Source organism: Talpa occidentalis, unplaced genomic scaffold, assembly GCF_014898055.3.
Source record: "Talpa occidentalis isolate TD23 unplaced genomic scaffold, MPIMG_talOcc4v2.1 talOcc4.4, whole genome shotgun sequence".
Lineage (NCBI taxonomy): Eukaryota > Metazoa > Chordata > Mammalia > Eulipotyphla > Talpidae > Talpa > Talpa occidentalis.
The window spans coordinates 101,929,319-101,951,731 of record NW_023604295.1 but is presented as its reverse complement, the minus strand read 5'-3'; the positions used below and the strand labels follow the sequence as shown (position 1 = coordinate 101,951,731).

Below are 22,413 nucleotides of genomic sequence, written 5' to 3'. Positions count from 1 at the left end.
TGACACTGGGTACCGGGGGGCTAACCTCTTCCACTGAGAATGGGAACTCTGTGTGTGTATGTATTGAGGGGTGATGGGAACAATGCTAGGAAGGCATGGTTTAATTCCCTCTGAGAAGTTGCTTTTTACTTCTAGGTGTGATCATTCCCTGCTGGGGTCACTTTCCTTCATTAGCCTTCTGAATGTTATGAATACCTTTCATTTGGTTACAGTTGACTTTAGCTGGACAGAGATCTTTATTCTTCCTCTTAAAACAGCATATCTTGACATCTTTCAAGTCATTCACTCATTCATTTATTTTGACAGGGGTACAAATATTTTATCCAACACCCCACTGCTCAGGTAACATAAGCAGCAGTGGAGAGTCAGTAAGGAGGGATTGGGGGTGCAGGTCTTGGGGAGTAGGAAGCAACAGACTTCAGAAGCTGACTCTGAAAGAGAGATAAGAAGATAGATGTGACTCCAGCTTCAAGTCTGGTGATAGAAGCATGAATAGTAGTTAGGGGTGGGGGGGCAGGGAAGGCTCAATTAGTTCAGTACAGACAATCAAATTTGACTTAGTGGTGAGGATGGAGAGTTTTCTCTATCTCCCTTGGCTTCAAATACCTGTTCTGGTGGTTAATCTCATGTTTGGGATAGAGTTCAAGATTTTGGCTTACATTTCATAGAAGCAAAAGATAATAACTCACAGGAAGGAACAAATGAAACCATTTAAGAGGGAGTATGGAGGGAGTATGTGACCAAGGACAAGATCTTGGAGCATGTGGATTGGGAAGTGCTGTATCATGCCGTTTCTCTGGTCATGTGTTGAGAATGACATAGTGGGTTTGAGTGGAGAGCAGGCTAAGGTCTTCTGAGGGAACTAGTGAGATCTCGTGTGGTGGGGGTTTTGGCGACAGTAGTCCCTTAACCCTGTAGTGGAAAAGAAACAGGGGCACCTGGTGGAGAATTGGAATCAGCAGAGGATGTACTCTGAAGGCTGTGAGTAGAGATCATGTGTCTAGACATAAAATTCAGGGAGATTTGAAGAAGGGATTTTGCAAACAGTCAGGGGAGAAGACTAGGGTTAGATGAGTCATTGATTGATGAGTTAAGCTTTAATGAAAAGATACCAAATTGTACGTAAGTGCTTATCTTTCTTTGCCTCTTGTTCTTAAATTATGTATCAGATTTTTAAATGTGGACATGATTAATGCCCTTAGAATCTCTGGCTTGGCCATTTTAACAACGAATTATATTTTAACTTAAAAAGCATAACTGAGAGGAGAGTCTTAGCATTTCTCATCAATTATCACCAGTGCAGGAAGCGCAGCTGTTTGGACCCAAAGGCCATATGCAAAGGTAACCACTGTCACACGGCAGTAATTTACCTTCCTATGGTACGGTCTTTTGGAGAAAATAAACTGCCGCCTGAGCACTGCACTGTTCAGTGTGGTGAAGATTACAAGGAATGCAGAGGTCCTTGTGTTTTACCAAGAAGCAAAATGATATGGAGAGGGTGAGAAATGAAGTCAATGTTTATGCTGGGGGAGGGGGAATTTTATCTCCAGACACATCAGGGAGAGTCCATGGAGAAGCTGGTCTTTGTAGGGGAAAGTTATATAGTGCAGTGAAGTTATGGGAAAGTGAAGGAGGGAGTATGGGCCTGAATTGCAGTTCAGTTCAGTAGGTGTTTATTGAGCATCTACTATGTGTCAGGTTCTGGGGATACAACTAGGGATAAGACACACTGGCTTTAAGTGGTTTACCAAGTAGTAGGATAAATGCACTGGCAAACACTTGGATGCGACATATCTGTGACCTATTCAATAATAGATGTTTGTGTAAGGCACCAGATCAGACTTCCTGAGGGGAAAGTAATGAATCCACAGAGCGGGCCTGTGGGTCATGCTGTGCCTATAGCCATCATGTGTCACTTGGTACATTGGAGGCCAAAGGCTTCTAGGTTGTGATGAGCTCTTACCAAAGGAATGATTAGGTGGGTTCAAATCCTGCCTCTGCTTCTTACAAATTGAGCAGCCTTGGGCAAGTAGCTGAACATCTCCATGCCTGTTTCCTCATGACGGTATTTAAGTCATGGGCTGGTTGGAAAGATAGCTGTGTTACCCATTGTTAGCTTTGGGGAGGAGAAGGAGAGCAGGACTGGAAAAGAGTTCTTAGAGGTGAAAAAGCTAAGCAGGAGATAGAAAGCCCTGCTCAACTTTCTTAAGAAACAGGGAATTTGTGGACCTTTCCAGTGGAACAAGGAAGGCCAGACAGCACCTTGGATCTGATTTCTCTCCCCTCTGTGGACCACTCTTTCTGAGTTAGTGCCATTCTCAGACTCACCAATGTTGCTGCAGGCAGCAGCCTCCAGGGTGAATTCAGGGGAAAATGGTAGCATGAGTCTTTGTTCTCCTAGGAAGAGCCCTTGCATGGACCCTGAGAGGGTGAGGCTGTGCCCAAACCTCTCACTGAGGTCAGCTGAGTGCTGGCAGCCAGTCTGCTCTCACTGCCCACAGCGCACCCTCTTCCACTTCCAGCTCTGACTTCTTTCAATGGAGCAAGAACTTGAAATCCCTAGACCAGTGGAAGTGCAAAATCTGCTCTATTTTTATTGATATTTTATTTTGATTTCTTAGCTTAGTCTTACTTTGTCCAAAAGGTGAGTTGTTTTTTGTTTGTTTGTTTTTTAGCAGCTTGCATTTGTCTTTCCAAAGCATTCACCTTAGTGTTATAGAAGCAGCAGTGCTTCACATTCATACTTCACTTGTTCATTAATGTTGAATAAAGTGCTATCATAACAAACACACAGGTGCGGGGACAAACAGCAGATTCTGGGGAAGCATTCCACTTAACTTGTGGGGCACAAGTTCAAGAATCTCCTTGGGTTGTCACAGGGCTGTGGGCATTGTTTCTGTGCCCTTGACACAGGAAGTAGAAAGAATAGGTAAAACAGGCAAATCATATAAAGCCATTAAGGAGAGTTTTTTTGGGTGATCTGGGCTTCTATGGGGTGGACAGGAGAGAAAGGGATCTGAGCAGGCCAGCAGCCCAGAGAGAGACATGTGACTTTACTTCTAGATCTGAGGTGCAGAGTCAGTGGGTATCTTATCTGAGCAAGGGAGATGCTCAGTGCAAGTTCACTGGGGCAGGAGGGGTGATGTCAGGGAAACATAGTTGCAGCCTGCTCTCAGCATACCTCATCAGAGCCTGGGGAAGAAAACAGGATGCCATCCCCAGGTTCCAGGTGGCAGAGCAAAGCAAGGAGGAGCTTGCTTCACAAAGGGAGTGTTCCCCTTGGCTCACCAGAGGAATATTCAGAGGGGGCTACCCTTTCAGGAAGTCCAGGAGGGCCCTGACTCCTTTGCAGAAGGAACTAGGCAGGCATAATAAATTTTGAATTATACTAGAATCATCTAATGCCGTCGGCACAGTCTGACGTAAGCTGCAGTGTGTTAGCATGACCCAGTCTCAGGAAACCCTAGCCATCAGCAGAGCAGGTTTTGGAGCATCAGCAACAAAATAAGGCAAAGACATCTGCCTCAGAGAGTGTTGTGAGGACCAAATGAATGAGAATCACCAAGTTCTCAGTACAGAGTATGTGCTCAGTAAGTATCGGCTCCCTCTGAGTCACGGCTCCTTGGTTTCAGCTGTGCTCACTGATGCGAAGTAACTTGCCCTGTTTACATGGTGACACAAGAGTGGCAGAGTAGAGTCCAGGCTTGGTCCATATCCCAGGCAGCTGCTGCCTCTCTAGTAGCTTGGACACCCCCCGCCCCCCCAATCAGGTCCCAGGGATGGGCAGTTATGAGCCCTTCACCGCGGAATACCGCACAGGGACAAAGACCTTGGTTTAATAATGTAGCACAAGTTACAAAAGAGTAGGCCAGAGGGAGCCTGGAAATAATCTACGTCAGATAGTGGCCTTTTCAACCAGCCACTTCTCAAGAAACCATAAAGGCTACAACCTGGGCCTCCTGAGGAGGAGTCACACATTTATAACGTTACTGTTTGCCTGCTCCTGGGTCTAGGTGGGAGGGTACCTCTCATAACCTGAGCAAGAAATGACTCAATTTGCCAGTTCACCAAGCAAGGGGATGGGCTGGGTTGAAGGAGTGAGGAATTCAGCAGGTTTCTGGACACTGGCATTCAGGTGAGAGGACAAGGAATTAGTTCTGAGTTCTGAACCCTTTGTCCAAAATGGATTCAATTTCCAGGGACAACTCAAGTAGATGTGGGGTTGTTGGTCCACCACCTGGTCCTACTCATCAGTTATTATTTCTGATCATTGTTGTAATTGATTTTATTTGCTGAGTATAATGCAGTTGGTATTCCAGGGCTCTCTTGGTGATCTCAACCAATTTTAAGACTTTAAACTCTATCTAAACACTAATGACTCCCCAACTTTTTCTGTCTTGCCTCTACAAACACTTAGTTCCCCTCTGAAATCTCACGGGGATGTCAGACAGGGTCCTCAGCTGTAAACTGTCCAGGACAGATTGAGACAGGTTATCCAAGCTTGTCAGTGGAAGAGATGAAGTTCAAAGTTAGTGTGGTCTTGTGCCAGTGCTTGTCTCTAAAGCCATACTTCCCATTCTAGGACAAACCTACTTGAGTGCTCCTTCCAAATGAGAGGGTTTGGGATGCCCAGCTAAGAGTTCCTTAGCTGACTCATGGTCACCATACAAAGGGGTTACTGTGTCTCAATCTGTCTCAATCTTCAGTCTTTACCCCACACCTGTTATGACCACCCACTTGTCTTGTCATAGCCCCAAAGCATGGACATCTTTGATGCCCCCTTTTTCTCATGGTCCTCACGCAGTCTACCATAGATGCCACTGGATCTCACCACCCAAGAAATTACTGGATATGTCCACTTCCCTCTACCTCCACCACCTCATCCTCATCGCCATTATCTTTTGCCTCCTAATCAACAGGTATCTCTGCCTCCAGGTTCCTTCTCCCTTTAAGTCTAAGTCACATCATCTCTTTCTCCAGTACAAAACTTCCCACTTCCTTCCCATAGCGTTTAGACTAAAGCCCCAGATTTTTGTCATGGCCCTCAGATCTCCTGTGCTCTGACCCCTGCCCATTTCTGCCACCTCACCACCTACTCTGTAATACTCTCAGGCTACTTTGACCTCTCTGGTCCTTTAACAGATCACCCCCATTCCCATCTCTGGGCCTTCAGCTCCTCATTTGTCAGGTTCACTTAACATCACAGATGTCAGGTTCCACTTCACACCCCACCTTAGTTAAAGGAACTTCCTGCTGCTCCTTCTCATATTATCTTGCTTTATCATATATATATATAGCACTTGGCATTATCTGGAATTTTCTTATTTATTTGTTTTCTAATCTATATTCTTCAGGCATTGGGGTGTGGACTTTAACAGAGCATGAACCAGGATGGATAAAGTCTGCTTAGAACAGATCCTAGCACAGTGCCTGGGACAAGGAGGCTCTCAGTAAATATTTACTGGATGAATTAATGAACAAGTGTTTTCCCAATTTCAATAAAAACCTAGCAAGTTGGTTTTTAATTGCTTAGTTTTATAGAAAGTTGAAGTTCAGAGATGTCAAGACATAACTTGTCTAAGGTTATCCAAGCTTGTCAGTGGAAGAGATGAAGTTCAAAGTTAGTGTGGTCTTGTGCCAGTGCTTGTCTCTAAAGCCATACTTCCCATTCTAGGACAAACCTACTTGAGTGCTCCTTCTTAGCTGGGTTTGGGATGCCCAGCTAAGAGTTCCTTAGCTAACTCATGGTCACCATACAAAGGGGTTACTGTGTCTCAATCTTGGAGCCTTTGCAGTTACCATTATCATCATCTCAGTAACTGCAGGTGAGAGAGCAGGTATGAGTGTGTGTGTTGGAGTCGGGGTAAGAGGTAGGTGGGTGAAATGAGTAGAGACTGCCCTAGAGTTCTGAATTATCCTCATTGGGACCTATCAGGGTGACTGTGATGGCCAGCAGCCAGTCCACTTTAAGTTGTTAATCAGTAATTGCATGAAGCTATTAAGGCAATCCAGAGCAATGTCTGAGAAACGGAAAGCCCAGAGGCCCTAGAACAGAGCCTCTTTGAAAGCCCACACTGCATGAGGTGTTTCCATGTGGGGACACAGGAGCTGCCCTGGGACCCTTCAATCCACTTCTGCAACCTGCTTCTGCTCTTGCTCCCATAGGGAGGGGAATCCTTCAGTGAAATCCTTCACTTTCTTGTCCCATCCCATCCTTCAGTTCTTACTTGGGTGGCTTGTTTGTTCTGAGTCTCACCTGGTACCTAAGAATCAATGTTGACTGGATTCAAGGAAGCACCTTGACTTCCTTAGGGGAGAGTTGATCCTACCTGCTCAGGGAGCCCTGGGTACCTCACAATGTAGGCTTGACTTGGTTTACCTCGGCCCTTCTCTAAGGTGTCGGCACGTCTGAAAGAAAATTTCCATTTGAGGAAGAGGTCTTTTGCTAACAGTGTCTTAGATCGCTTTCTCATCGCCACTTTTATTCCTTATAGTTTGGATCTAGTACAATTAATCAGACTATAAGAGTCCAGGAACATTAAGCAGAATTTGTCATTTTTATGCAAAGCTGAAAGACATGGCTATTTCACATGTTGCGATCAGACATTTTTATGGCCAACCTATCACATTACACACCACAGATTCCCTATAAATTCAGTAAAGCTGGAATGGGGGCTGCCAGTTGTATAACAATCCAACTAACAATATCGTGGACAGAACAGTGCTTTCCTGACATCTAATTTACTCAATTACATGAGTGATCATGTCACTCCCTGCCTGAGCTCCTTCAGTGTCTTTCCATAAATAAGAATGACACTGACTTCCTAATGCTCCCCTCCGTCATGGCACTTATCACAGTGCACCACAAGAGACTATCCCCTTGTACCTCCCCCACAGACAGGGTGTTCTGGGAGGCAGGGACCTCACTATATTCTTGGTATCCCTTTGATTAGTGTCCCCAGAGAGCTCAGAGAGGTTTGCTGAATGATGAATGACTGATTAATTCAAGATACCATGGACAGGGGCAAGATAGACTGGGGAACAGTCAGGGGTCTGACATGTCACGGTGACATTTCCGATATTTGACACCTTGCCTGGAATTTTCTGTCTCAGTATAGACTTTTAGAATTATGGTAACTTAACTTCCCGTGCTGTGACAGAGGTTGAGAGAACATGAACAAAAAGAAAAAAAGGAGCGAGGAAGCGGGTGAGAGTGGGCAGGGAGGGAGAGAGAAACAGAATGAGAAAGCAAGAGAGTGAGAGAGAGAATGATTCAGATTCCCAAGCCTATGAGAGCGTGCCCCAGAATGAGTGGGGGGCAGGCAATGATTTTGCCTGTTCGCTTGTTTGACGTATGGCCTGAACATCTGTTTCTCTGAGTGTGATAAAGGACTGGTTATTTAGGTGACCGTTGAAACCTATTTCACCCTATGCTTACCTCAAGTGCGAGAAAACATTTAACTTTTCTGGAATGTAGTTGTTATTTATACATGATCAACCCAGATGGTTTGAGGTTTCAAAAATAAATTGATCAGTATTCTAATGGACAGCTACAGTAATTGTCTTTTTACCTGGGCTGCATCTCAGTAATAATAGTGTATATATTTCTTGAGGAAATAGGACAGTCGGGGCTCATTGCATGCTCTTGCCAATTGACAATGTTCTGCTTGGAGCTGCCTGCGAAGCTACCGTGGGATGGTCATTCCCCTCATTCAGCTGAACCCCCTCCCCTGCCTGTTGTCCTTCTGAAGAAGCTGTGGCATGGTAGCTCCTGGTAACCACATCCCAGTGTGTGTTGTGCAGAGTTCCAGAGTGCCCTCTGATGCTCTGAGGAGGACAGGCCCGAAGGGCTTAAGGGCCATGGAGGGGCCTCCTGCATGGCTTGAAGGACAAAAATAAACAAGAGCACAGAGGTGAGAGCTCTCCCTAGTCAGGTTCCGGTTTGGTCAGAGAGGCCACATAACTCCTACTAGGAAGTCACTGGCAGTAGTTTGTCACTCCAGTTGGCGTTACAGGCTGAGGAAGGAGAAGGAGGAGCCCTCCTCTCCAGAGGAGCTTTGATAGCTACAGAAATAGAGCTGCTGACATGGGCTGGACTTGGGGTGGAAATAAACTCAGCATGTCTTGGCAGGGAACTGGATGAAGGTACCAGGCTGGCCTGAGGCTGCGGGAAGATTGCTCTGGCCTCACCACTCCTCTAGCAGGCGTAGACACAGCCACACTTGGATGTCCTTTAATGCAATCAGGAAATTTGGAGTTTTTTGAGAAATCTTCACTTTTAAATATGAGCAATGGATTTTTAAAAACATTATCTACTGCTTTTCCCCACCTCCCCCCAAATGTCTGTGAGTAGCCCTGGAATCATGGCTCCAGTGGCGCCTGGCAGCAGCAGCCTGTCCTCAATGACCTGGTCAGGCCTTTGTGTTGAATGCCTCACAGGCACATGGTGATTCGCACTCAGCTGAAAGCACGGAATCATTCCCAATGTGGAGACAAGTTTCTCTTTCTTCTTGCTGGAGAATTTTCAGAAGGAGCAAGCCCAGCGTGTGGGCTATGTTCATTATAGTAGTTACCAAGGGCCTATTTATAGAGCATGGGGCTCCCACTCTCCAGGCATTGCCAAGCCCCCTCCTCTGCTTGTCTCTGTAGCAAACTGAGCTTGCATTGTTGCACCCTCTCCCCAGGCTCATGGTCCCCATCATGGAAACAGTACCTTACCTACCCCTTGTCTGACTTGGGGTAACCAGCAGCCAAGGCTTTTGCATCTCTTCTGAGGTGCTGCCCAGAGCTTGGCGCCTGGCATCCTTAGGATCTCATTTCTTAAGGGATGGGCCTCCTGTGGGGCTTCCTGGCAGTTGGACAAGTTCAAGGGTGGAACCCCTTTCGTCTATGCCAGGCAAGGAACAGGGCAGCTCTACTTAGACCGTGGCATGTGGCTCTGCTGATTCCTGGGGTGAAGCCCATATAGTTCCTGATCTTTTTCCAGGAACAGCTGACCTGTCCGCCTGGTATCTCACCAGGGTTTTGTGTTGGCGGGTGGAGGGGAGCAGAAGGCCAGCTGGGAGAGAGATTTTGGGCAGATGGAGGTACTGCCGGCAATGGAGATGAGTATGTGTGGGCAGTAGGAGAGAACCGAATCCCCCCACCCCCTTACAGCACTAGAGAGAGTGAGCGGCTAAGGGATTGCAGGAGACCCCAGGGAGGCCAGGACACATGGCACTATAGCCTTTCTGCCCCACCCTCCGCTTTGATGCCACTGCCGTCACAGAAAGTAACTTAGCACCTCTAAGCTTTCATCTCCGCATCTACACGGTGTAGATAATAACCACCTCTCAATGTGGTGATGAACTAATGTTTGTGAGCAGGCTGCAAATACCAGCGATCACTATACCTAAGTGAGATGATTATTATGTTTACCTATTTTTATTCCACTTCTCAAGTACTTATTTTTCTTTCAGGTCTTTAAAGCAAAAATTTTTAAAGACATTCAAAATGGAGCAGGTCAGGCAAGTGGTCACAGGGCCTCTTTTGAGCCTTTCTCATCTTCTGCTGGAACTGAGATGTTCCCTCCGCCCCTAACTAGCCTCCCAGCACCCAGCCTGGTGGCCTCTGTTCCATCCTCCACACAGCCTCCGCAGGGGCTTCCGAAAAGTGTGCACCTGACCTTGTCATCTCCCTGCTTCACAACCTAAAGCTCATAATCAGCTTTTACACAAGAGGTGTGTGTTGATCTCTGTATGAGGTATGGAGCTGGGAATAAGGAGACTGCGGGGCATGGTCTGTCCCCTGGCTCATGAGCCAGGGCTCCTCAGCTTCTGCAGGCCAAGGATCGCAGCTCCCAAGTTCTTTGGCATTGTCCAGCTGTCCAGCCCATCCTCCCGAGCCCCTCATCACCAGCCTCCAGGTTGAACTCCCAGCACGGACTGGCCAGTGTGTCCTCAGACCATGCTCAGCTGGTGTCCATCCCCATCTTTGCCTGCACAGCTCCAGGTTGCCCTTTGCTGACCTCCATCCTTCTAGTTTGCCCATTTCCTGCCCTGTCTTCATGACTCAGCCTCCATAGGATTGCAAGGGATGGAACTCCAACTCAAAGCAACTCAAAGGAAAAAGGAATTTATTGATCCACAAAACTGAAAAGTTCCATGATTTCTGGATCCAAATACCCAGGCAGTGTCAAGACCTGGTCTCTCCTGTGTCAGGCTCCACTGTCCTCTCTGTGAGCTTCATTCTAGGCAGGCGCCCGAGTGGTTGCCAGGACAGCCTCCCACAAGTTCAGGCTTAAAATGCAGACAGTGTGCATCTCCATGGCAGTGCCAGCAAAAGGCCCTAGGTGGGGTCTCAATAGACTGGTTTTGGGGTCACCAGACCAATTATTGTGGCTGGGGGTGCTGGGTTAGGACAGGGCAGATGCTTAAGGCATCTAAGTTTAGGGCATGAGGGTATGAGTCAGGCTGAATCCAGGGACTGAGAGTGGGAGGCTGTATTTTATCAGAGTAGCATCAGGGCACTCTTACTAGAGACAGGGGCCATGCATGCTGGGCTGGCGAGCACAGAAGATTCCAGCACACTGGCTGCTCCTGCCACCCCAGGGGGTCACATGCTTCCCACATGCCTGGATGCTCTTATCAGAGTCGGGTGATTTTTGCTCATAGACTTTTTTCTTCCACTACACTCTGAGCTCCCTGTGATCAGGCCTGTGCCCCATTCAACCCTGACACTTGATCCCAAACCTATACCCAGGAGGACTCAGTACCCTGTGAACCCAATGTATGAAGACCCAATTTCAGACTCATGCCCAGATGAACCCACACTTGAAAGGGTCTGGAGTCAGGTGACAGACTTGGGGGTCGTGGTCCTGGATGATGGTCATGGTAACAGTTGTGGGTCCTTGCAAGGCATAACAGCCCATATCCTTCAGGTTCTATGATCTAGTAAGCTCCACCACATTGGGCCACTCCATCACAACCTGAGAAAGTCATGTCATGGACAGGGTACTCAGAGAACCTTCGCTTTCCAGCAAGAATGGTGATGAATGGCACAATGTCATAGGAACTGGTCCTTTCCCTGGGAGGTGGAAAGGAAACCAGTAGCCAGCCCACATCCCCCAAGGAGCAGGGCCAGCCCTGAAGGTGTGCTCCCCCTTTGTGAGCATCTCTCCTTAGCCTCCTCTGCCCCTCAGACCTCCACATTCAGCACCATCCCCCGCTCCACCCCGCCCCTGGGAAGTTGGCTGAGTGAGCAGTTTTCCCAAAGATATTAACTCCAGAAACAGGGCAGAGGCCACAAAAAAATGGTTACTAAAACAAAGAACTAAGTCATGAATAATTTGCTTTTTTAGCAAATGACAAGGGGTCAAGATTATTTATTGTCACAACTTCTCCCTGACTGCCATGTGGGACAGAAGAGGGTGACTCCATTGTAGGGAACTGAGGACTGTGCGTTGCCTGTAGCCTCTCATTCCCACTTTATTTATTTTATTTATTAAGATTTTATTTATTTTTGCATAGAAGAACGGGGGTTACCTGCTGCAAAGCCTGTTGGTGTCACTGAAGCTGGATCTGGGAAGATCTGCTGCTTTAGACTTTCCTCCTCCCCTTCAGCAACAGGATTCTTCCACCCCACCCCCAGGCTCCCAGTGCTGCCAGGCCCTGAGGTCCAGATGACTCATCAGCCCAGGAGGGGCAGCTGAGGGCAGGCCAGCCTCTCCTTTCTGCCTTTGCAGATAGCTTACTCCCGCCTCCTCAGCAAGGCGAGATGGGGATGGCATCTCCAGCTTGTCCTTCTTTACCCCCCCAGGTCAGCCTCGGGTGACTTGGAACTCCCCAGAACCTTCGGGCCCTGTTCCAGCTGATCTTCTGAGGGGTATTTGTGTATCATAGAGTAAGAGCAGGTTTCAGTCCACCCTTCAAACAATTTCTTAAGGGCTCAGGTGAAATTAACAACAATTCATTTTCCTTCTTTTAAACTTCAATTTGTTCTTCTCTTAATGGAGAACCAACAAGATATAGGGCAGGAACAGTTGGCGGCTTATATTAAAGTTATTAAAGAACAAAGAGAGACTGGAAACCTATGAATTAAAAACCACCGTGTTAATAGAGAGCACTGTCCCAAGGGGTTGGCACCTTCCTGCCTGGCCAAGGAGTGGGTTGCTGCTCACAGAGAGCAGGGCCGGAAGGCTGAGCTCACAGGGACAGAGGTCTCTCTGCTGTGACTTCTTTTGGCATCCAGAGAGCTGGAAGGAAGGAAGAAGTTGGCTCCTTTGTGACAAGTGTGATTATCCCAGTGAGGGGTCTGGATTCTCAGGATGAAAGGGGCCCTGAGGGCCACATAGCCCGGCCTTCTCTGCTTTTGTCATTCACACACCAACCAGTTTGATGCATTTTGCCAAATGGCTTTACTCTCTGTCCCATTTTTGACTCATTTTTCCAAATTTAAGTGTATTCATTTATAAAAGAAAGTTTCAATCACTGTAGTGTATGGAAAATTGGATGTAAGCAATAAAGAGAAGACAACTGTCAAAATGAATCAAATGGAAAAGACAATGATAATAAACTTTAGCTACACTGAAGCTTGTTTTCATGTTTTGTTTGGTTTGTTTTTGACTATCAGTTGTCCAAGAGGGGTTGGAGAAGTACCACACCTCGACTAAGACTTTTCCCCTTAAGGTAATCAGAAAAATCAAAAGAGAGTTGAAACCATTAAAGTCATAGGATTTAGTGTGGTGTCTGGTGCCACATAAATTACTTTACATGTCACCCATGGTGCCTGTCCCATGAAACCCTACTTTGCCCCCAGAAAACCCTACTTCTCCAACAGTCTGTTCCCATTTTGGAAGAGGGTGAGAATGAAACTCCTATATGTCCAAGGTGCCCAAAGCTGACTGGAGGCAGCACAGAGTGGAACCCAGGTTTTAAGACTAAATAAGGAATAAAATTCTTGAACCATGGTTGTGGTTCAAAAGTGTTGTGACCCTATCCCCAGCCAAAAATATTTACCAGGCAGAAATTTCATCAAGAAATGCAAAGGGTGGAGATTAAATGGGAAAATTGGTGCCATCTCCTTAACTTTAGAGTAAGGGAATCGAGTTTGGACAAAGTTCTGGTAGATCAGCAAAGTTTTCATAGAATGATTTATAACAAAACGTAGCCTGATGCCATCAGAACAGACAAAAATCAAATCCAAAAAGGGCATTGGTACAGTCTGGTCTTGAAGATGTCTAAGAAGATGAAGAAGGTCAGAGAAGTGATATAAATGAAACCAGGGGGAAAAATCAGCATCCCCCAGAGGCTGTCTCAGATTTCAAGAACAAATAATAAAGATCTCCTCTGAGAATTCTGGGCTCTGTTCCTTTCTATTTATTCACAAGTTATCCACCCAACCAGGCGTCCCTTCCTGGAGGCTGCAGGTCCCTTCTCACAGCCAATAGGTGACTCCAAATACTCTAGAGGGCACAGTATTGAGGCCCCATTGCTAGAGACCATGGACCATATGGCTCCGTCCCATCACTGTTCAGCCAAGATTTATCTTCCTGGGTCCTCTGAGAGCACCTGACTAGTGCTCAGAGGGGCAAGGCTGCAGTGTAGTAACATCTGGGCTGTTGCGCTGAGGTCAGAGGCTAAGGCCTTCAGCCCTTCCAGGTGCACTCAAGGAAAATCCCAGGCATGTTCTAACAGGAAGGCTAGGCAGCTTGAAATTGGGCTTCTGGGTTCTTCTTTCAAGAGGAAAGAGATATTATTGCTTTATCTGTGAGAGAAAATGGTGTGTGAGAATTATGTAGCCAAGGGTTATGGGATCTAAGGTGAGTTAAGAGGAATAAAGTTCCTCTGGAAAAGTGCCATTTCCACACTCACTGTGGAAGAATAAAGATAGCAGAGGGGCTCTGGTTCAAACACTTTGAGCACTCGGCAGCTCTTGTGAGGGATTCTGAGTAGCCAAGGCTTTGCTGGCTGCAGGGGGCATTTCATGAGCTATCCCTACAGTGGGAGATAGCAACCCCCCAGGGCAGTGGTCTCAGTGGCTCCACAGGAAGAGGCATGTGTGTTGTGTGTTTCACATGTGGTACGTGTGTCAGGTTGTGGCATGAACAGAGCAGTATACTGTATGCATATGTGTATGTGGCAGGACAGGACATATTGATAAAAGCTGGTACATAGGGGCAGAGAATTATCAGAAAGAATAATCCAACAAGTAAAATGCAAACCCCAGGCTGGCTTGAAATAAAGGCAGGTGCCTTCACTGGTGATGGAGGAGACAAACCTCCAGGCAGAGCAACTTTTCCTGGAGTCCCATCTGCTCCAAACTGATGGGGCCACTGGAGAGATCTGGTAACAGAGACTGAGTACTAGCCATCTGGGGAGCCAATTCAAAAGGGACCCCTCTTTATAGACTAGGCAAGACCTCCAGTGGAGCTAGGCCTGACACTAATTGGTTTGCGTCCATCAGCAGAGCTTCCACAGACGTCCACAGCAGAATGGTAAATAAAATGAATAATTGAAAGGGAAGAAGAATCTCTTAGATAAATCAGCCCCTCAACACAGACATAGATCTTATTTTTAATCCCTGGAATTCTGACTTTTTAAAAAGAGCTTGACTTGGCAGGCAGCAGAAGAAAACGTGGGCGTGACTGCTGCAATGTCTGACCACAGTTTGGCACGGCTTCCAATCCAAGATGACTGAGCAAATGGAAATAAGGGTTCACGGAGGGTTAATAAAGCTTTATTGCAAAAACCAAACAAAGAATTCAAGGAATGAAATGATAATGGGGAGCTGTCCAACAATATTCTTTGGGATGCATCCAAGACTGTAATCAGAGGCAAGCTAATTCAGTGCTAATTTCAGGGGAAAAAAGATGGGGAAAAATGGATAATTGGAAAAGAAAATGGAAACAGTAGAGGAATCATATAAACATAAATTAAGTCCCAAAATACTAGCATAATTAATCACAGCCAGGGGTGAATCGAACCTTGTCCTATAAAGAACAGAAATTTCCTAAAGTGTGCAAAAGAGGGATGAACTGAGAGATGTATAACTAGCCATAACAACAACAGAAAAACCCAAAAACACTTGTCAGAGATTAACAACTGAAATGCAAGAGAGAAACAACATCTTCATTAACCAGTATGCTTGAAAAATGGGCCAGAAAACACAACAAATGCTCATATTCCTCAAAGCCCAATCTTCTTCTATTGAAATTACAGCTATAACTTTCAAAAATCTTTTTATTTTTCCTCTCTCAGGAACAGAATGATTCATTGTATACAAAAAGAAAAAGAGAACACAGGAAATAATAAAGCTATAAAAAATTCCCAATTACGAAGTATCATAGTCCAGATGGCCATAATACAGATTCACTATGAAGAATCAATGTGTGTGTGTGTGTGTGTGTGTGAGAGAGAGAGAGAGAGAGAGAGAGAGAGAGAGAGAGAGAGAGAGAGAGAGAGAGAGAGAGGACTTGAAGACCTGGATGAGGATATGTTATAAGAGCATTTCTTCCCTGCTGCCAATTGGGAGTTCTTGGGACTGGCAGGGAATATGCAAGGTTGCCTACTTGATCATCCCAACACATCACCACTCTGCCTTGAAGGAGGAGAAACAAGTCTGTTCTGAGGAAAAGAAACTGGAAACCTACCCTAAGAAGAATTGTTAAGGAAATGAGGGCAGGCTGGAAAGGAATATCCCAGAGAGTCACTGCAAGGAAGAGGGCTTCCTCATGCAGTTTCCATCAAGTCTCTGATTTGGGTTCTGTCTTCAAAAGAAATTTCCTGCCCAGGGGATAGCAAGAACTCCATCCCAGGTGGCAGTCTTACAACCTCCTGGCAGACAGGTTGAGAGGGATTCAAGTACTGAATTTGAAAGATCCCATTTAATCCTTGTATTTTATAATTCTGAGAATGAAAATCAGACCAACTTTAAAACCCTGCAGAAAGATCAAGTGACATATTTAAGATTTTGGAGGAGGAGAAGCATCCTTGTTTAGCTTTTAACAACTGTTTGTGAACTCTTGAGTTAACCATCAAAAAATAAAGGGCATGGCTTTTCTTGCAAAGAGAAATTGATGTGGGGGACTGCACAAGGGGATCACTGCCTGTTCTGAGATTGCATCTTCCTAAATAGCCCCTGGTTTCCATGGTAGCAACTCCCTGCAGGGTTGGGATGCTCGGAGGGCAGGTAATGACTGATGTGGTGGTGGTGGGTAGGAGTAAGGGAGAATAGCTTTTAGATACCTTCCTGGCACCGGGCAATGTGCTAAATGCATTTCATTCATCATATCGTGGCTATTCAATCAGTCACAAATGGTTTGCCCCAGTTTAAGAGATGAAAATATGTAGCACCATGAGTTTAAATGATTTTGTGAGGCTACCCCACTGGTAGGTGATGAGAGGATGGGATTTGAACTCAAGTCCATGCATTAGAACTGGACGCTCTTCCCTGTGCTACCTCCCATTCCAGCCTCTGTGTCAGGCTCTGTGGCTGTGTCTGGACTGTTGTACCAGTGATGTCCAAGTAGCCAAGTAGTGTTCCAGGGTGAGTTACCACTGAGTCCCTGGTGTCAGAGATTGTACTACCCCTCCACCCCTTGCAGCAGGTGGGAGAACAGTAGTGGTTCGGAGGAGCCAGAGATTTGAATGTTCCTTGTGGGTAGTACACAGCTGGAAGAATTCACAAACCATGAGCAATCACAAGTCTATTACTTCATGAAGGTTCAAAAAACCTTTGTATGCATATGCTTATTATAAATAAATGAGCATGAGCTTTCTTTTAACTCTTTGAAAATATATGCTTGAAGCCAAAGCACTTAGATGCCATTCCTGGGGATTCAGAAGTTCATTTGTTCAGAAGGTGGTCTGTTCTTGCTAGAGAGTATAGTGGGTTCTAATTAGTCGGGGTTCAAAGACTGAAAAAACATTGGACATGGTTCTGTTAGTTAAACAAAATATCAAAAAATTAGTATAAACGAGCAACAGGATATGAGTTAATAATGCCATTTTCTTTCCAAGGACCGAATGACCCAGACCATATTTCCTTTGGCTAATTTGAATCATTGCATTTTAAGAGGCCAAGGTCCTGGGCCACTGGAGTATTGGAGAGAAAGCCTCTCATTTTCCTCTATTGTGTGGGTTGAGCTGTACTTGTACCTACACCCGACACATCTGAACACAAGGGAGGTGCTAGACCAATGCACAGAAATTGAGCAATTCATCTATTTAGACTCACTTGGAGAAACTGCAGTCAATCAATCTGCAAACATTTATCGAACACTTATATAAATAAAGGTATGCTGGAATTGACATCAGCCTTTGGGAAAAAACTCAAGAGGGGATGCAGTGATTTCCACACTGCAGGTCTTAAAGGGTGGCTTTGTTTTGAATTCCCTAAGTAGTGATTGAAGTGAAAGATTTTGGATTCTAATGGTGCAGAGAGTTATTTCTGTTTTTCAAGGAGGTAGAGGAGTGCATTATTTATTTATACAAGCACTGGGTACAGTCAGAAGCGTGGGAGAGTGAGAGAATTCACCAGAGCCAGAGCAGGGAGCAGAACAGACAGAGTGACGAAATACACTGCTGAGGGGAGCAGCGGGTGGCAGGAGAGGTCTGCACACCATGTGGGACCCTCGCCAGCGGCTGTGGATCAAACCGGCGATGCAGAGGCTGCGGGCAGCTTCGCAGCCCAGCACTCAACCACTGCACCACCAGGGGAGGCCCGAAAATATACTTTTTGAAAGGTCTAAATTGAACATCTTGAGATAACATCTGAGAGGAGAAATATACTGGATAGGATTGAAGGAGGACACAGCATTGCAGAAAAGATTAGTGAACTGGAAGATGCAGTAATAGAAACAATCCAAAATGAAACCCAGGAGGATAAACGATTGAAGAATAATGAACAGAGCATCAGCAAACTGTTGTCATTAAAATATAACAAAACAGTATGATATTACGTTAGACGATTAAAACAGTAGACAAAAGTGCAGAATGAAAAATGATAGCCTCTTTCCCCAGTCTGCACCCCCAAAAATTTCTTCAGTAATAATCAGGGTAACAGTTTCTTGTGATTCCTTCCATTAAATTAAATATGATCATGTCCCTCCGTTAGTATTTTTATAGCTGAGAGTCCCAAGTGTGAGTACTTCAGATGGTCTTCTCTACTTCTGTAGTGCTAGGGTTCGCTCCCCAAGTATTTTCATGGCCTCCAGTGAATTTTCTGAAACCTCATCAATGTTATGAGAAAGGAGGGATCCCTGGCTTAGAAAGTTGAGGAAATCCTAGGAACAGCAATCCTAATGAACTGACTCAGTGGAGCTTCAGACTCCTGGTGAAGGAGACAGAGAATAATTACAAGTCTTTGATGAAGAAGCTCCTTCAATGAAGGGTGTGTCTTATCACAACGACCTCAAGGGAGTCCTCTGAGAGAAGCTGGCCTCCCAACATGCTGGAGACAGCAGCAGTGCTGGGAACAGAGGCTCTAGCATGGTTGTGTGTGAGCCTGATGATGGACCACTGGGAGTGAGCTTGGGGAACCTTGGAAGCTGAGGAGGGCGCTGAGGAGGAACCTGACCTGGGCAGAATTGGAGGCTAATCCCACACACAAAGATGATGCCCTGAGGAATTGAATGTTGGTTAGTTGAATAACTAAAAGAAAAAACTTTTCTGGGAGGAGATGTTTTAGCAGGTGAATTTAGTTGCAGAAAAATCAAGTGTGAAGTGTATGGAGAGGCAGCCTCTGCCCCTTGAATTTAGCGAAACAGAAGGATTCAGGGGATCCAATCTCACAAGGATGATGTTGGCAAGTGCAGAAGGATTGGTGTCAGGTAACTCTTCTGCCTGTTACCTGTTTCCTATGTGGCCCCTTCCACATCATTCATGTTTCCTGGGCTCCAGCACTGTCATCTGGTCCAGGGTGACTAGAACCTGTGGCTCATGTTTATTGGACATGTCCTGAGGTCAGGTGCTCTCTGTATGCCTGGCAGGAAACAGTTGATTGACTGCTTACCACAAACCAGGAAACTTAGTACAGTTTTTAGCCCCAGAACTCACAGATGAGAAAACTGAGGGGCAGAGAAGTAAAGTCATTTACCCAAGGTCACATAGGTTGTGCGTAGCAGGGATGAGAATCAGCCTCAGGCAGTATTTTCTCCCCTGTCCTTGTGGCATGTCATTGTAGAGATAAAAAGAAAATCTGAACCAAGGCATAGATAAAGTACTCCATAAAATGTTTCACCTTTCCTTCTTGGAAGAAAAAGAAATCATTGAAGCATTCTAAGAAGGCATTTTGGAAAAAATATTTTTCAGCCAGAGATAGAGTAAGTTTAAGTTACCCAACGTCACAGTGATGGGTGGAGTCTGAGCAGAAGCCCCACAACATCCAGAGCAGAGCAGTGATCGAAGTCAGTGATGCTTCTTTCCAAAACATTTGGGAAGACATTGGGAAAAGGAAAAAAAAAATTATAGAGATGGAACCATGGGGCAGCAGACATGACCGTGGTTATCCACTGCTACTTGCAAAGCGCCCCCAAATGTAGTGGCTTAAAACCCTAACAGTTTTGTAGATTAGCTGCATTGTGTCTCTTCTGGTGTCATCTGGACTCATTTGCAGGGGTTTCTAGCTGGAGGGTGGAGACTCTAAAGGTTTTCCTCTTGTATAGGGCAGTTGGCGCTTGCTGTTGACCAAGGCCCTTGTTCTGCTCTGTGTGACCTCTCATCTTGCCGGGGATAGGAGGCTCCACTGGCCTTTTTACAGCATGGTGGACTCATGTTCCTTGAGGATTTGTAAATGCTGTTGGGCCCTGAGTTCTGAATTCACACTGATGTGAATTTCACCAGGTAGTTGGTCAAGGCAAGCCACAAAGTCAGCCCGGCTTCCAGAAGGTGGAGAAACAGACACCCTCTATTGAAGCAGGAGTGGCAAAGTCCCCTGACAGGGTACAGACACAGGAGGCAGGACTCACTGGGGGCTGTTATTATAACCCTTGGGACCAAGGGCAACTGGAAAGCAGATAATGTTTGATTAAGAAAGAATAACAAGTATTTATTTTCACTTACCTTTTGATGTTAGCACAAAGGTTATACATGTTTTTATAAATCTGAATATTGTAAGGAACTTATTTGGGGAGTGAGAGGAAAGGAAACTCAGGTTCTTGTTGTTTTAAATCTGCGGGATGATTCATTCCACAAGTTAATAAAAAATTGAAGATTAATGAGACCATATCTATGAAGTACTTAGAGCTCCTAGTAAAGAGAGAACTATATCAGTATTAAAGGAATCATCAGATAGACATCAAAATGCCATGTAGGAGAGGACAGCTCATATTTTCCACCTAGAATAATTCTCTTCAGATTTTCAGAGACTCCCAGCCCAGATTTGTGTTGATTATCTTCACCTATTTCTCTTGGCAATAGGTAGAGCAAGATCTTTTCCAAGTAAGGATTTTGTGACTGGGAAGGACTTGAATTCTTTTGCTAAAGAGCATCGGGTGAGGGGGCGAAAGGGTCCCAACTTTCCTGGGTCCTGCTCCTTCCCCCTTCTTCTTAGGACAGCCTCTTGGGGTGGCCACAGCATGCAGAGGAAATCCTTTGTGTTTGGGGAAGGAAGATGCCCCGATAGGCAACGTTGTGGTTTCACATGGAGACAGCCAACCACAGCACAGACGTGGCCAGATGCCAGCTCCCCGAGAGTGACTTTGGGACACTCTCAGTATCACACCAAATTGGAAGGTCTCTTCGGCCCCTGACCCTCTTCCCACCAGTGTGGCCATTGAATTTAGTGTTTATCATCATGCATTTCATTCACCATTAATGCCTGTGTATGTGGGTCTAAGAACAGTAATCTAGATGTTTCAGCACTTTATATCAGTGGTATTAAGCTCTGTTTTGTGAATCTTGACCTTTTTCTCCCCCAGCTCAACACTAGTTGAGACAATGTGCTCTAGTCTGTTATTGCCACAGCAGTGTGATATTTTCTTGTATGAAAATTTTCACAATCACAAATTTCACAATTACAAATTTCACAATCACAAATTTCACAAATTTCACAATCAATTTGTTCATTTCCTTGTTATTGGGCATTTAATTTGTATACAAGTTTCTGCCATTATAAACAATACTTCTACTGAAATTCTTTCTAAGAAGAATTTCCCTTGCATATTTTGAGTCTCTATCTAGGAATGGAATTGCTTGCTCACAGGACAAATACTTGCTCAGCCCTCCTGGAAAGGCTCACTGCTCCTTGAAGTGAGTACGCCTGTTTATTTCTCTGTTTTAACTTTAGAATTAGCTTGACTATTTCTGAGTGAACCTATAAACAAATTGTAGATTTATTGGACTAAGTTTTTTTTTTTTTAAGATTCATTTATTTAGGCATACAAGAGCTGGGGTACAGGCCAGAGATGAGGGGGGTGAGAGGATTCACCAGAGACAGAGTGGGGAACAGAACAGGCAGATTGACTGAAATCCACTGCTGAGAGGAGCAGCGGGCGAGTCAGGAGAGGTCTGCTGCGCCATGTGGGTTGCTCCCTGGCCAGCTGGGGATCTGAATTCGTGCTGCAGAGGCTGCAGATTGCTTCATAGTGTGGTGCTTAACCCTTTGTGCCATCGGGGAGGTCCCTATTGGGTTAAGTTTGTAGATCAGTTTAGACATAATTAATATCCTTATGATGTTTGGAATTTTTCTAAGAATATTGATCTTTTTTCTCTTACTAAGTACATCTCCAGGTATTTTGTCTTTGGTGTTGCTATTATAAATGAAATGTTTCTCTTCCATTATATCTTTAATTGGTTGTTGTTTATAATTATGAAAACTCTTTCTTTCTCTTTATTAGTGTAATAACATGACCTTTTACCACTAAGTGCATATTGCCGGCTGATTATCTTGGGTTTTTCAGGTCTACAATGATATTATCTATTAATATTAGTTAACCATGTTTATATCTTCCTTTCCAATCTATACATCTAATTTCCCAGACTGTTTTTGCCTATTGCCCCATGACACTGCTAAATAATAGTGGCAAATGTGTATATTTTGCCTTATGCCTACATTTTTTATGGGAAAAATGCTGATGTTTTTCCATTGAGCATTTGTGATGAGAAAGATATGTATCATCATGGCAGAACAAATATGTCTATTCCTAATTTATAATGAGTATTTAAAATAAATGAAGATGGAGTGTTCAGTATTTATTCTCTTTTCAGTGTCCACTGAGATATTTAGGTAATTCTTTAGATCTGTTAGTGTGGGTAGTTATATTATTGATTCTGTAATATTGAATATCCTTGCTTCATAAACTCTACTTAGTCCTTCAGCATATTGCTGGATTTTCTGCTAATAATTTATTTAGGGATTTTACATTGATGCTCAAAAGCAGGATTGATTTCAAAGGCCTGCCTGGGTATTGGGGAATTATGTACAAAGCACCTTGTA

General features: G+C 45.0%; 1 protein-coding gene across 5 annotated transcripts in view; it reads left to right on the top strand.

Annotated features, from left to right (window-relative positions):
• EPHB1 (EPH receptor B1) overlaps positions 1-22,413 on the top strand; it is a 424,222-nt gene that overhangs the window by 65,678 nt on the left and 336,131 nt on the right. The window contains exon 1 of one of the 5 annotated variants that reach the window (XM_054700813.1): positions 21,200-21,227. The exons of the other annotated variants lie outside the window; for them this stretch is intronic. The gene's annotated coding sequence lies outside the window, so the exon portion shown is untranslated. Of the gene's footprint in view, positions 1-21,199; positions 21,228-22,413 lie in introns of those variants that run through there. 5 annotated transcript variants of the gene reach the window in all.